Source organism: Dipodomys ordii, unplaced genomic scaffold (assembly GCF_000151885.1).
Source record: "Dipodomys ordii isolate 6190 unplaced genomic scaffold, Dord_2.0 Scaffold29, whole genome shotgun sequence".
NCBI lineage: Eukaryota > Metazoa > Chordata > Mammalia > Rodentia > Heteromyidae > Dipodomys > Dipodomys ordii.
In genome coordinates, this window is record NW_012267245.1 from 5,459,438 (window position 1) to 5,472,568 (window position 13,131).

The window sequence follows — 13,131 nt, forward strand, 5'->3', positions numbered from 1 at the left end:
CAGCCTTTTCTGCTTATGGGGTGCTGAGGAATCGAACCCAGGGCCTCAAGCATGCAAGGCAAGCGCTCTACCACTGAGCCACCTTCCCAGCCTTAAATGTCTTCTAAAGGCTGAAGTGTGTATGGCCTGCCTGGGCACGGTGGCTCACGCCTGTCATCCCAGCTCCTCAGGAGGCTGGGACCTGAGGATCGAGGTTCAAAGCCAGCCCAGGCAGGAACATCTGCAGGGCTCTTATTTCCAATGAAGTGGAGCTGGGGCTCAAAGGGGTAGAATGCTAGCTTTGAGCCAAAAAGAAAGAAAAAAGAAAGCTCAGGAACAGCACCTAGGCCCCCGAGTAGTACTGATAGCGTGCTGTGACTCAAACTGTGTAGACCAACTCCATCCCGGAGTCATGGTGAAATCCCAGGTTCTCATAACATTTTTCCTAATCACGACAACCACAACCATCACAGCCAGTCTCATCTATAACAGCTACCTGCAGAGCACACGGCCCTTCCTGCTAATCTCACACCTGATAAACTGTCTGGAACAATTAATTATTTATACCCTGTGTCTCCAAAACTAAAACGCAATCTTGCAGAAAGCAGGGAGCAGGTTTGTACCTTCTAGCCATAGCCAAGAGGCTTGGAGGTAGATGGCAATAACAAAAAGCTGACCTCAAAAGCTTCAGAGGACAGGCACCGGTGGCTCACGCCTGTCATCCTAGCTACTCAGGAGGCAGAGGTCTGAGGATGGAGGTTCAAAGCCAGCCCAGGCAGGAAAATTCATGAGACTCTTATCTCCAATTAAACCAGGAAACCAGAAGTGGCACTGTGGCTCAAGCAGTAGAGCAATCGCCTTGCACTGAAGAGCTGAGGGTCAGCGCCCAGGCCCAGAGTTCAAGCCCCACGACTGACCAAAAAAAAAAAAAAAGCTTCAGAGAAGTCAGACATGAGTGACTACTCCAGGACTTCTCAGGGCTAGCCTGGCTCTGCGAGACCCATCCTTGCGTAGCTAGACTCCGTGTGCAACCACTAAACAGGACCAGCTCAGACCAGATCGTTAAGTCACATGAGTCTAAGAAGGTCTCAAATGTTCCATTTTACTTCTCACCTTCATGTTATGATGTTGACCTGTTAAAGTGCTTCAGCGTTATGAAGCTCTGAAACCAGCTGTGAAGGCAGCAATGCCAAAGTACTAGAAATGTAAAATACACAGATATGAAGGACAAAGGATGAAGAAATGCTGCAGAGGTACTCACGGGACACTATGTAGAAAAAGAACTTTACAAATTGTGGATGGAGACAGGAGGGAAAAACTGGGAAAGAGGGCAAAGGGAGGGGTGACATTGTCCAAAAAGAAATATACTCGTTACCTAACTTAAGTGACTATAACCCCTCTGTGCATTGCCCAATGTTTGTTTGTTTGTTTTTAAAAGAATTGAGGGCTGGGAAGGTGGCTCAGTGGTAGAGCACTTGCCTAGCATGCATGAGGCCCTGGGTTCAATTCCTCAGTACCACCTAGGCAGAAAAAGCCAGAAGTGGCACCGTAACTCAAGTGGTAAAGCACTAGCCTTGAGCAAAAGCAGCTCAGGGACAGTGGCCAGGCCTTGAGTTCAAGCCCCAAGACTGGCTAAATAAAGAAAAGAAAGAAATGTAAAGTAACTTAAACCTTATATAGATGGCTGCACTCAAACTGGCTAGGATGTAATTCTCCAAGTTTACATCACACACTTCAGTGTTATCTCCGATGGGGCTCGTCAGGAAAGAGGAGGCCTGGGTGATTTTGTTTACACCCTTCATCCCTGTTATCTCCACTCTACCCTTCCCCAGTCCCCGTCCTATCTTCCTTTCTCCCTTTCCTTCCTCCCCATCCTCCTCTAATCAGCCCTGGGACTGCTCCAGATGCTTCCTTTGGAGGTCAATCACACATGAGGAAACTCAAGTCGCAGAATCCGTGCCAGAGTGCAGACATCCACCGGGAAGACAGCCGGTGACTCACCGAGGGGCTTGGGAATGAGATGGCGAGTCTTTTGTGCAGACCCTCTCACGTGGGTTGGGAGGGGGGATGCCACACGTCACAACCTGACAGGAGGAGAAATGTTCACAAAGGAAATGCTTAAGGCTTGAGCAGATTCAACTTAGGAAACACAACTTTAGAATTTCTTCTACAACCCTACTCCTCTGACATGCTCATCAAAACGTCCTCTTGCTGTGAGACACTATTTTACGTGTTCTACTTATTATACAAATGTTCTTTGTACCACAACAAGAACGTGACTCCTGGCTCATCTTTCTGTGACTAGACTTCAGATTAAGGAGCACTGCTATTGGATTCCTGCAAAGAGAGAGAGAGAGAGAGAGAGAGAGTATCAAAGAAACAAAGGTGGTATTTGCCTACAGGAAAATCTCCATCTTTGGACTGCCCATAGTACTATATTAACTTCCCATACTCTGTACCCCCACAGAGCTGGAGCACAGCCTATTTGGAGACAGAGAGGCCAATTTCCCTTCTTTCCTGGGACTTCATTCTTCATGTGTGTGGTCACCGTAACGCAGTTCAGGGGTTCCACATCTGCCCAGCACCCGAACCAGCTTCCCAGCTGGTTTGCGTAGGTTATCAAGGAATCAGAAGGCACAAGGGACCTTTTAGAGTTAGGGAAATGATTCCTATCTTGACTAAGCTGGTACTTTCAAGTCTCTGTACAACTAATATTTCTTTAGACAATGGATAAACACTGCATGGGACGATATTTCTGGAAAATCGAACAAACAGTACAGAGTCAAGTCCCCGCTCATTCAAACCTATAGATTCAGAGCCTCTGGGTCAAGAGTTCTGGGTGAACTTCAGAAGTAGCTGGAATGTATACGAGATGTAAAGCCACTGAGAACAATAAAATGTGCCTGGGCTATTAACCACCATGCGGGGCTCAGTTCAAATGTACTTACCAGAAACATGACCCCAGGCGAGTTCATTTGTGAGCCTGTGAGGAGAAGGTGGGAACAGTAGGCTTCACGGGCCAGTGAGCATGAATATAAAATATGAACAGCACTTAGCAGAGGGCCCGGCCTGGCCTGAGCACTGGGTAACCACCAGTGGCCACTTTCATTGTCTGTGACAATGCTGCCACACTCAACTTCTGAAAGCCCTGGGTCAGGTCCCGAGATCAGGAAGTGAGCCAGGGTAGGGCCCTTCCTACAGCCGTATTTACCTCCCAGTGAGATTCTATTAGGCATAGGTCAGGCTACTCCTGAGCCAAATTAAAGCCCACTCACACTTTACCACCAAAACTTCCTCTCAGCGTCTAGAACACTCACTGAGTGGACTCTTTAGAAACTGCTTAGCATGCCTTCAGAAAGCCAGGCAGAAACTGAAATGGAACTGAGGCCCAACAAAAGCCAAAAGGCAGAGCTAGGTGCCCGTGACTCACACCTGTACTCCTACCTAGTCAGGAGGCTAAGATCTGCAGGATCGTGGTTCAAACCTAACTAGGACAAGTGGAAAAGCCATCACCAAAATAACCAGCAAAAAAGCTAGGGCTGGAGGTATGACTGCAGCCAAGCAAGCACACCAGCCATGCAAGGGTGAGGCCCTGAGTTCCAACTCTACAAGTGGCTAATAGAAGGACACATGGCCCACAGGGATTCCTGGTTTCTCTTAGGTCTCTCCCTCTGAGGATAGAACATTCTGTGTCATGAACAGAGTCCGTCCATCATCTCCACTTGAGAGCACATCCTCTGAACAGCAACAATGGCCTGTTCTGGGAACATTCACTCTGAGCCAGGCTCGGACCTCCACCGGGCACATGCACAGCTCTCCTTCCATCCTTACAACCCAGTGAGGTTAGTGAATGTAAGAGGACTGAGCCCTGGCTCCACAGGTAGTGAACAGCAAAGCTGGAGTTAGAATCCAGCCCTGCCCACTGTTAACTATCATAAAGCGCAAGTACTACCCTTAACCTCTTTTAGAAGAGGCAACTAAGGCGGACACAGATAGCAACTGACAGCCGGGCGCCGGTAGCTCACACCTGTAAATCCTAGCTACTCAGGAGGCTGAGATCTGAGGATTGTACTTTGAAGCCATCCCACGCAGAGAAAGTCTGTGAGACTCTGATCTCCAACGAACCACCAGAAAACCGGAAGTGGCACTGTGGCTTAAGTGGTAGAACACTGGCCTTGAGCAAAACAGCTCAGGGACAGTGCCCAGGCCCCAAGTTCAAGCCCCATGACTAATCAAAAAAAAAAAGCAAGTAACTGGTTCAAGACAGAAGACAGAAGTCCAACAAGATTTTTAGGCCCTAATGCGCTAACCTCCTCACCCCTGGATGAGAACTGCATTTTTCCCCTAAAAAGTCCACACCCAACTAGCACACCATGCTTCCAAACACCTCCTGCATAAAATCTTCTGGGCAACGAGGTCAAACCAAGGACTGATCTTGAAGAAAAGTAGAGGTGCACCGCTGATCCTCAAAGGAGTCAAAGAAAAGCCTGAGCCAGTACAGGGGGTTCACAAGGTCCAGAACACAGCAAGTCTCAAGACCTCCCTGAGAATTCATCTCCCCAGTCTGCAGCTTGCAACTGGCGCCCTCTGCTGGCAAACATGTTATCTCTCCACAACAAAAGTAAAGTAATTTTGCACCAGTGATTAGAAAGATTAAAAAACAATCTGCTTCCCACACAAATATTCAGAAATGAACATTTATTTTTCCAGCTTTCAACTATCTGCCCTCTCTCCACTGCCTGATGCCTCTCCAGGCCTTTCTCTTCTGGGTACTAAGAAAATGGTGTTTTGATGGTATAGCCCCAAAGCCAAGAATACAGTGACGTGTATGTGGGTAACATGTATTGTGGGCGTGGCTAAGTCTACACACCTAGCAGGCAGAGAGCCCAGCAGCCCGTGCATGAAGTAACATAAAACCACATGCAAGAAAGAGCATGTTTATAGTTCACAACTCTGTAATGGGCTTCCCCAGGGAGCTGCCACATAAATCCTGTACAAACAACATGCTGGCCGAGGAAATCACACTTAAGACACGTGTATCAATGGGACAAGGGCAGGAGATGGGCTTGACAGAAACTCACTAGACAGCAACTTCAGATACAGGAAAGGAGAAAGGGGACACAAGGAAGAGAAATATAGTTGGGAACTTAACAAGTAAATCCGTGGCACTTTTACTTCATGTTACTCATTGTTTCTTTTATTGAGAGGTTTCAAACTATGTAGCCCAAGCTGGTCTTGAACTCAATGGCCTTCTTGCCTTTCCGGCCCAAGGGCTGGCCCTGTGACAGGCATCTTTATTTATTTTTTTTGGGGTCCGGTCATGGGGCCTGAACTCTGGGCCTGGGCACTGTCCCTCAGCTCTTCAGCTCAAGGCTAGCGCTCTACCACTTGAGCCACAGCGCCACTTCCGGCTTTTTTCTTTTTTGCTTATGTGGTGCTGAGGAATCGAACCCAGGGCCTCGAGCATGCAAGGCAAGCGCTCTACCACTGAGCCACCTTCCCAGCCCCCATGACAGGCATCTTTAAAGGGATATTTATAATTGTAGATATAATTGCAGCAACATAATCTCAATTTCCCACAATTTTATTTTCAGGTGTACTGTTATATCCCTGTATCTTGATATACTTATGTATTACACTAAATATGTTATCACTTTTGTTTAAGTGAAATACACGTAACATAAAATCTTCCATTATTCATTTTTAAATGTTCAATTCAGTGGCATTAAATACACTAACAATACCTTATAAACTGGGCACTGTATGTATGCTGCTATCCAGTCCCACGATTTTTAAGTTATCCCCAAAGAAATTCCATACCCCTTAATCAGCCTCTCCTATTGCCTCCTCCCCCACCTCAAGCCCCTGCCAATCTCTACTTATTATTCATTTGCTTTTATTATTTCAGCAGAGCTAAGGGTTTAACCACACAAAACAAGGGCTCTCCCACTATGCTATATCCCAGGCCTATTTTACTTGTAACTTCTGTGAGTCTTCCTATCCTAGGTACCTCATGTAAGTGCAACTGTCAAGCAAATATTTGATCAGTAGGAGCAGGAGGGGAAAGGGATGGGTACTAGGGGGTAAAAAGGATCATATTTTGTGTATGGTATATATATATATATATATATATATATATATATATATATATATATATATATGTATATGTTTATGTGTATAAAAGTACATAGATATATATGTATATGATATAAATGTGTATATATGTGACTATGTATGTATATATCCATATGTGTGTGTATATATATCCATATATGTGTGTGTATATATGGATATATACACACACATATATGGATATATATACACACATAGGCACATATATATATATACATACACATGTATGTATTTGTGTGTGTATATATATCCATGTAATAGCCATATATACACACACACATGAAGACAGCATAATAAAATCCACCAGGCCTGGGAAGGTGGCTCAGTGGTAGAGTGCTTGCCTTGCATGCATGAAGCCCTGGGTTCGATTCTTTAGCACCACATAAGCAAAAAGAAAAAAGTCCGAGTGGCGCTGTGGCTCAAGTGGTAGAGCGCTAGCCTCAAGCTGAAGAGCTGAGGGACAGCGCCCAAGCCCAGAGTTCAGACCCCACGACAGGACCCAAAATAAATAAATAAATAAATAAATTCCACCAAACACTGAAAAGAGGAAGGAGGAAGATTTGAGAGATTAACATGTTCAAAGAACACTATGTATTTATGGTATTTGTGCTATTAATGTATGATGTGTATAATGTCTATATACAGCACATTTTTAATTTGTCCATTCTCCTGATGATGGACGCTGGGTAATTAACTAACTGCCAGACCGTTAGATGGGCTCCGGTTCTTTTGCTGTTACTATGCTTGTCTGTATACACAGATTGTTTTCCTTTCACTGAATTGTTTGCTTAGATTAAATTCCTAATAAGCATCCCAGAGCTTATGGGATGGGCCTGAACTCTGAGTCTGGGCGCTGTCCCTCAGCTCTTCAGCTCACGGAGAGTGGTAGACCACTTAAGTGGTAGACCACTTAAGCCACAGCGTCACTTCTGGCTTTTTCTGCTTATGTGGTGCTGAGGAATCGAACCCAGGGCCTCAAGCATACAAGGCAAGCGCTCTACCACTGAGCCACCTTCCCAGCCCTGGTATGAATATGTTAACAGTTCTTACTAAATAAATGCCTACTTTATTTTACCCTCCTCACTCAACACTTCTCGCAGCCCAACACAGCCGCTGTAACTAGTCATTTTAGTCACACAATACAGAAGTGGGACAAAACACCAGTTAAAGAAAGGAATTAACACAATAGAAACAGCACAGTGGAGCTTGCCACCAGACACGGAGCTGGCTGACTTGGATGATAAGTTCCACTCTATCTAAACCCTTCTGTTTTCCAAATGTTTGGCTACTACACAAACTAACTCCCCAATTCAGAGGTTTGCTAGGACTCACAGAACTCAGACCTGTCAAGTGTGGTATTTGCATCTATCCAGAGTGACGCACAGTGGACTCCCATGCAAGAGACACAGGCAGAGACCTCCGTTACCCCTTTACAATCTCTCCCTCCCCCGGGGCTCACACTCTTGGGCATGTGATGTTTCTACCTGGGGGCTGATTTTTAAGACCACTAGTAAAATCCAGAGCACTGTCTGGGCACTGCTACTTCACGCCTGTCATCCTAGCTACTCAAGAGGCTGAGATCTGAGAACTGCAGTCTGGAGCCAGCCCATATAGGGAAGTCTGTGAGACTGGTATCTCCAATGAACCACCAGAAAACTAGAAGTGGAGGTGTGGCTCAAAGTGGTAGGTTGCTAATCTTGAGCAGAAATGCTCAGGGACAGTGTCCAGGCCTTGAATTTAAGACCCACAATTGGAAAGAACAACAAAAAAAAAAAACAAAACAAAACAAAACAAGACCCTGAGTTTGAAGGGTAAGAGAGGGTTGACAGAGAAAAGTGAGATTGATTGGAACACAGTGTACACGTGTGTGGAAACATCACAAGGACAATACCTGCCCCCCCATATGTAGGATAATGTGAACAATCCAAAAGAATCGCAAGTGTTTAGGTACCTCTGCCTGGCATGTAACTCCCAGAAGTGAGCATTTAGCATAAAATATATTGCTTACACAATCTAATAAGCACAGCGAACTACTCTCATCCATTAGAGAACTGTGCAAACACTAGCTCAATCCAAGTGCCCAGATAAAGAGCCGGCCCTGCACGCAGAGCCCTCTAAAGAGCAGTGTCAGACCAGATATATTCTTTTTTTATTATTATAATGCCATGAATTGAAGATTTATTTGTAAGCCAGGTGCCCAGGGCTCAAGCCTATAATCCTAGTTACTCAGCAGGCTGAGATCTGAGGATCGCAGTTTGAAGCAAGCCCAGGCAGCAAAGTCCATGAGATTCTTATCTCCAATTAAGCACCAAAAAGCCAGACAGTGGCGCTGTGGCTCAAGTGGTAGAGTGCTAGCTTTGAGCAAAAGAAGCTCAGGGAGAGTGCCCAGGCTCTGAGTTCAAGCCTTAGAACCAGCACCAAAATAAGAAGAAGAAGAACAACAATAATAATAATAATAATAATATTTGTTCAGCCCAAAAATCATCCCCTCTCAAATAATAATAAACATTTAACTATGTATGTAACAATGGTAGAATTAAAAGGATTTGGGATCTTTTATGTTGTCATCAATCCAAATAGTTCTAATTCCTTTCCTCATAAAGCAGCTGTGCCAAAGGAACAGAAGTTCTGAAAAAGCCAGTGCAGCCTTACAATGCGAGCCCCCCGCTTGGGCGTGTGGACGGGCATCTTCAGCCCTGTGTGCTGCTCCACCCTCTGAACTCACACAGTAATTCTGTCTCGACTACTAGCCCCGCCTCAGTCACTCTCTAACAGTACTGGACTCCCTCGGTCCGGGTCCCAAGCCACCTCTGTTTATGCTTCCATTCTCTCGCTTACCCAGTGAACATCAGTCACCCTGCCCCCCCGAAACTGCCTGCTGACCTCCATTTCACTCAGTACTGCTAGAAAAACCTTCCTGAATTCGCTACAACTAGAGCTCTGAGTCAAAAACCTTTAGTGACTTCCACTGCCCACATCCCTCAGCCTTCTGCTCAGAGACCTCAGTACTCTGTCCCCCCGTGTGTTTTTCCCAACTCCCTCCTTTATCCTTAGTATACTCTTGATATAATTCGGGCTGCTGTTTCTCGGAAGCCAGTGTTTCGTGCGAAAAGCAAGCCTGCTGGAAAGGCAGTCAGACTTGGCTTTTCACTCCCAGCTCTATCATTTCACCATCTGGGTGGCCTGGGGAAAATGGCTTAACCTTTCTGAGACGAGGCCCAGCTGTGTTCTCCACGGAGGGGTGAATGAGCAGAGCCAATGGGAACATCTGGGTTTGGGTTTGGCTTTTGTGGCAGTGGGGAATCCAGCCAGGGTTTCATGCAATGCTCAGCAAGTGTCTTACCCATGCGTCCATCCTGTTCCCCAGTGAAAACCTCTGTAAACGGGCCTGGTGTGCGGCGCTGGTCCACGCCAGACTCATGCCTCTGCACCTGCCCTCACCCTGAAAGGCCCTTCTCCCACCTACCCATCTTCTTTTTTTGGGGGGGGGGGGATCCGGTCGTGGGGCCTGAACTCTGGGCCTGGGCGCTGTCCCTCAGCTCTTCAGCTCAAGGCTAGCTCTACCACTTAAGCCACAGCACCACTTCCGGCTTTTTTCTTTTTAGTTATGTGGTACTGAGGAATCGAACCCAGGGCCTTAGGCATGCAAGGCAAGCGCTCTACCACTGAGCCACCTTCCCAGCCCCCACCTACCCATCTTCTAAGCCAGAATGGTTTATGCTCTATAATTCTTTGCCTAAATCTTCTTTCTACCTGGAAGTCACCTCTCTGCCAAACTCATATTATTGTAGTCACACATTCCTGGTGGTAACAAAGACTTCAGGCTGTACTGATGGTTCACGTACCAGAACGAACCATCACTAGAGTTAAGTACCAGAGATGTAAGGGCCCTGCATCTAAGCTGACTCAGCAGGTAAAGGGTTAAAACCTGATTGGGAGACCAAGTCTTGGTTACTAGTAGTGGCTATGTGGACACACAGAAGGGTGGGTAAGGCACAAGGTAGTGGTTACCACATTCGCTGTGTGAATACTGCGTGGCTGGGGTGGGAGTGAAATAAATGATACCTTTCCCTAGTCAGCCACACCCATCAGCAGTCCCAATATTAACAAAACCGCCTACCAGAGACTAGGCTATTTACACACACCCTTGTAAGCCTTACTCTGAGGCAAAGTGTATTTGTAATACAAACATCAAAGATAAAAAGCAAACACCTATAGTATTATATCAAACTAAAAAGTAACCAGCGGCACGGAGGAAAGTCTTGATTTCTTTTTTCCTTTTCCTTTTTTTGGTGACAGGGTCTCTCTATGGCTATAATCCCAGATCGGCCTCAAACTCCACATTCCCCCCTGCCTCAGCCTCCCAAGGACTGGGATTACAGGCATGTGCCACCACACCTGGCTAAGAGTCTTGATTTTAATCAAAGAAATGTCTATTATACAAAACAGCAGCAGGACAAAGTCCAATGTGTTTGGATGGTGTACACCATCTGAGGGGCCACCATCAGGCTAAGAGGTGAAAGACGGCATCATCTCCAAAGAAACTCAGTTCCGCCCAGAACGCAAACTACCGGATGACAGTAGCCGTGCAGGTCACACGGATCTGCAAACCCTGGAAGTGGTTTTGCACAAAGAGGGTACTTAGACAACACCTGATGAAAATGACAGCCAATGCCAGGAAAGCCTGGCATTGGCTTTAAATTTGCATTACCAAGTTTTGCAGCAAGAAGTGACTCTAATCTACTTCAGGTAGTGCTTTGTCTTTTAGGAAACTCTACAGGGTAGTAAGAACCAAGGAGCCTGAGTAGAGAAGGGAGGCTCGGGGAGAGTTGAGAGAGCAATGCTGGCAAAGGCTCCGAGTCCTGTCCCTCGGAAGACTCAAACCATTCACAATCAAGTGAAGCCTTAAAAAAACGGCTGGAAAAGCTGGCTGCAGTCCGGCTTCCTCTGCCTCCCATCCCCCGCCCCCCGCACCCCCCCACATCCCCCCCAACCCAACTCCAGCCTTCCTACTTCAAAAATCCCTTTTAAACGTTTTTTTAAAAAACATGAATTATTATAATGTTTCATCTTGTAGCACTTAAATTCATATTCTGGGAAAATACGACGCTCGCTGAAAAATGGTGGCAGTGTCACAGAGGAATTTCTCCAAACCAGACCTGCGCCTCTCATATAGGCACCAAGTTCAAGTTCCAACATAAAATGCGCCACACATTGTATCAAAAACACCCACAATGTGCTAAATTCAAATCAATTTTGAGGCTAATAATTCATGCTCATTGATTACTTTTCAACTACTTCACTCCCCGCCCCCAAAAGAAAATCTTACAATTGTTAACTTTATTTTACAAATGAAGTTGAGGGCATAAATAACCTTTCCATTGCAGCCACTTTAATTTCATTTTCATCACACCCTGATTTAATCGCTGCAAAAATTATTCTCTATAAAGTTATCAAATCAACAGAGGGAAAGGACATAGGAAGGAAACCCAAGAATCAGGTACATACTGCCAACTGCAGCTTAATGAAGAGGGACTCTACATCTCAACTGACTTCTCTTTTTCTACAACTGAATACTTCAAAATGCTGCCACCCAGGGCCAGTGTTTGTACAGGACGTATCACAACATAAAGCAAACTAATAAAATGGAAATGGCTAGCATTATCTGACTAATAGCTATATCTGACTAAGATGCCTATACTCGCTTCTAGTAACTAAACTGTGGAGATCTTAAAGGCAGACCACCATCACTGATCCTCATTCAGCTGGATGACAATAATTTTGTTGTTGGTGGTGGTGGTCCTGGGGCTTGAACTTTGGGCCTGGGCACTGCCCCTCAACTCTTCAGGTCAAGGCCAGCACTCTACCACTTGAACCACAGCATCTCTTCCCATTTTCTGGTGGTTTACTGGAGATAAGAGTCGCACAGATGTTCCTGCCCAGGCTGGCTTTGAACCGTGATCCTCAGAGTCTCCTGAATAGCTAGGATGACAGGCGCCCAGCTAACATGTGTGCATTTTAAGAATGAATCTAAGGGTTCCTTATGAAGGCTGTTACCAAGTGAGCCATTACCAAGTGTGAGCAAACCACATCATGACCCAATTCAAAAGGACCCAAGCAATTAAGAAGTGTAGAAAGTAAGTTGACTTACCAAAATGAAGTAGCAAAACTGAACTCATTTCATTTGGGAACGCAAATGCTTGGCGTTGCCCACCAACGTTGGCATTGCTCTGAGAGCGAGGCTTTGCCAGTGTACCCTTGCCAGTCTGCTATTTTCTCCAAGTTCTTTAGAGTTTCTTGGTAAAGTGTTTGGTAAACATTTAAAATAGTCAATGAAAGGCAAGTTCTGCAAAGAAAAACTGCTATTAAACACACAATAACTCAAATACCCCATCACAAGTTTTAGGTGGAAGAAACCAGAAACGAGCAATGTATGGTTTACCTGAGATAAAGTAATCCAGACCTCCATGTATAGTCCCTTCAGAGCATAAGAGTTCGCATTAAGGCTTGTCTATAATGGACACAAGAAGTTAGGTATCTTTTAGTCAAGTCTCATTTAAAAAAATAAATAAAAGCAAAGTGTGTGGGAGGAAGAAAGCAACCCTGAAATATTACTACAGATGATCCACCAATTCCTGAGGAGTTCTCATCAATTCCCCGAACACCAGCATAAAGAATGGCTTCAACCAGGCATTTATCAGTTCCATGTGTGTTCTCAAGGGCATGGAAAATCCTACCAAAGGAGTTGTTAGGTTTGGGTGATTTTTTTCTGCTGTTATTTTTTTTTAAAACAGTCTCACTATGTAACAATAGCCTCAAAACTTGCCTTAAAAAGCTGGCCTCAAACTTGCAATTCTCCTGTCTCAGCTTCCTACGTGCTGGGATTTACAGACATGTATTAAAATGCACATTTGGCTTTCAAAGAGTTTTTTTTTTTTTTTTTTTTTGTCGGTCGTGGGGCTTGAACTCTGGGCCTGGGCGCTGTCCCTCAGCTCTTCAGCTCAAGGTGAGCGCTCTACC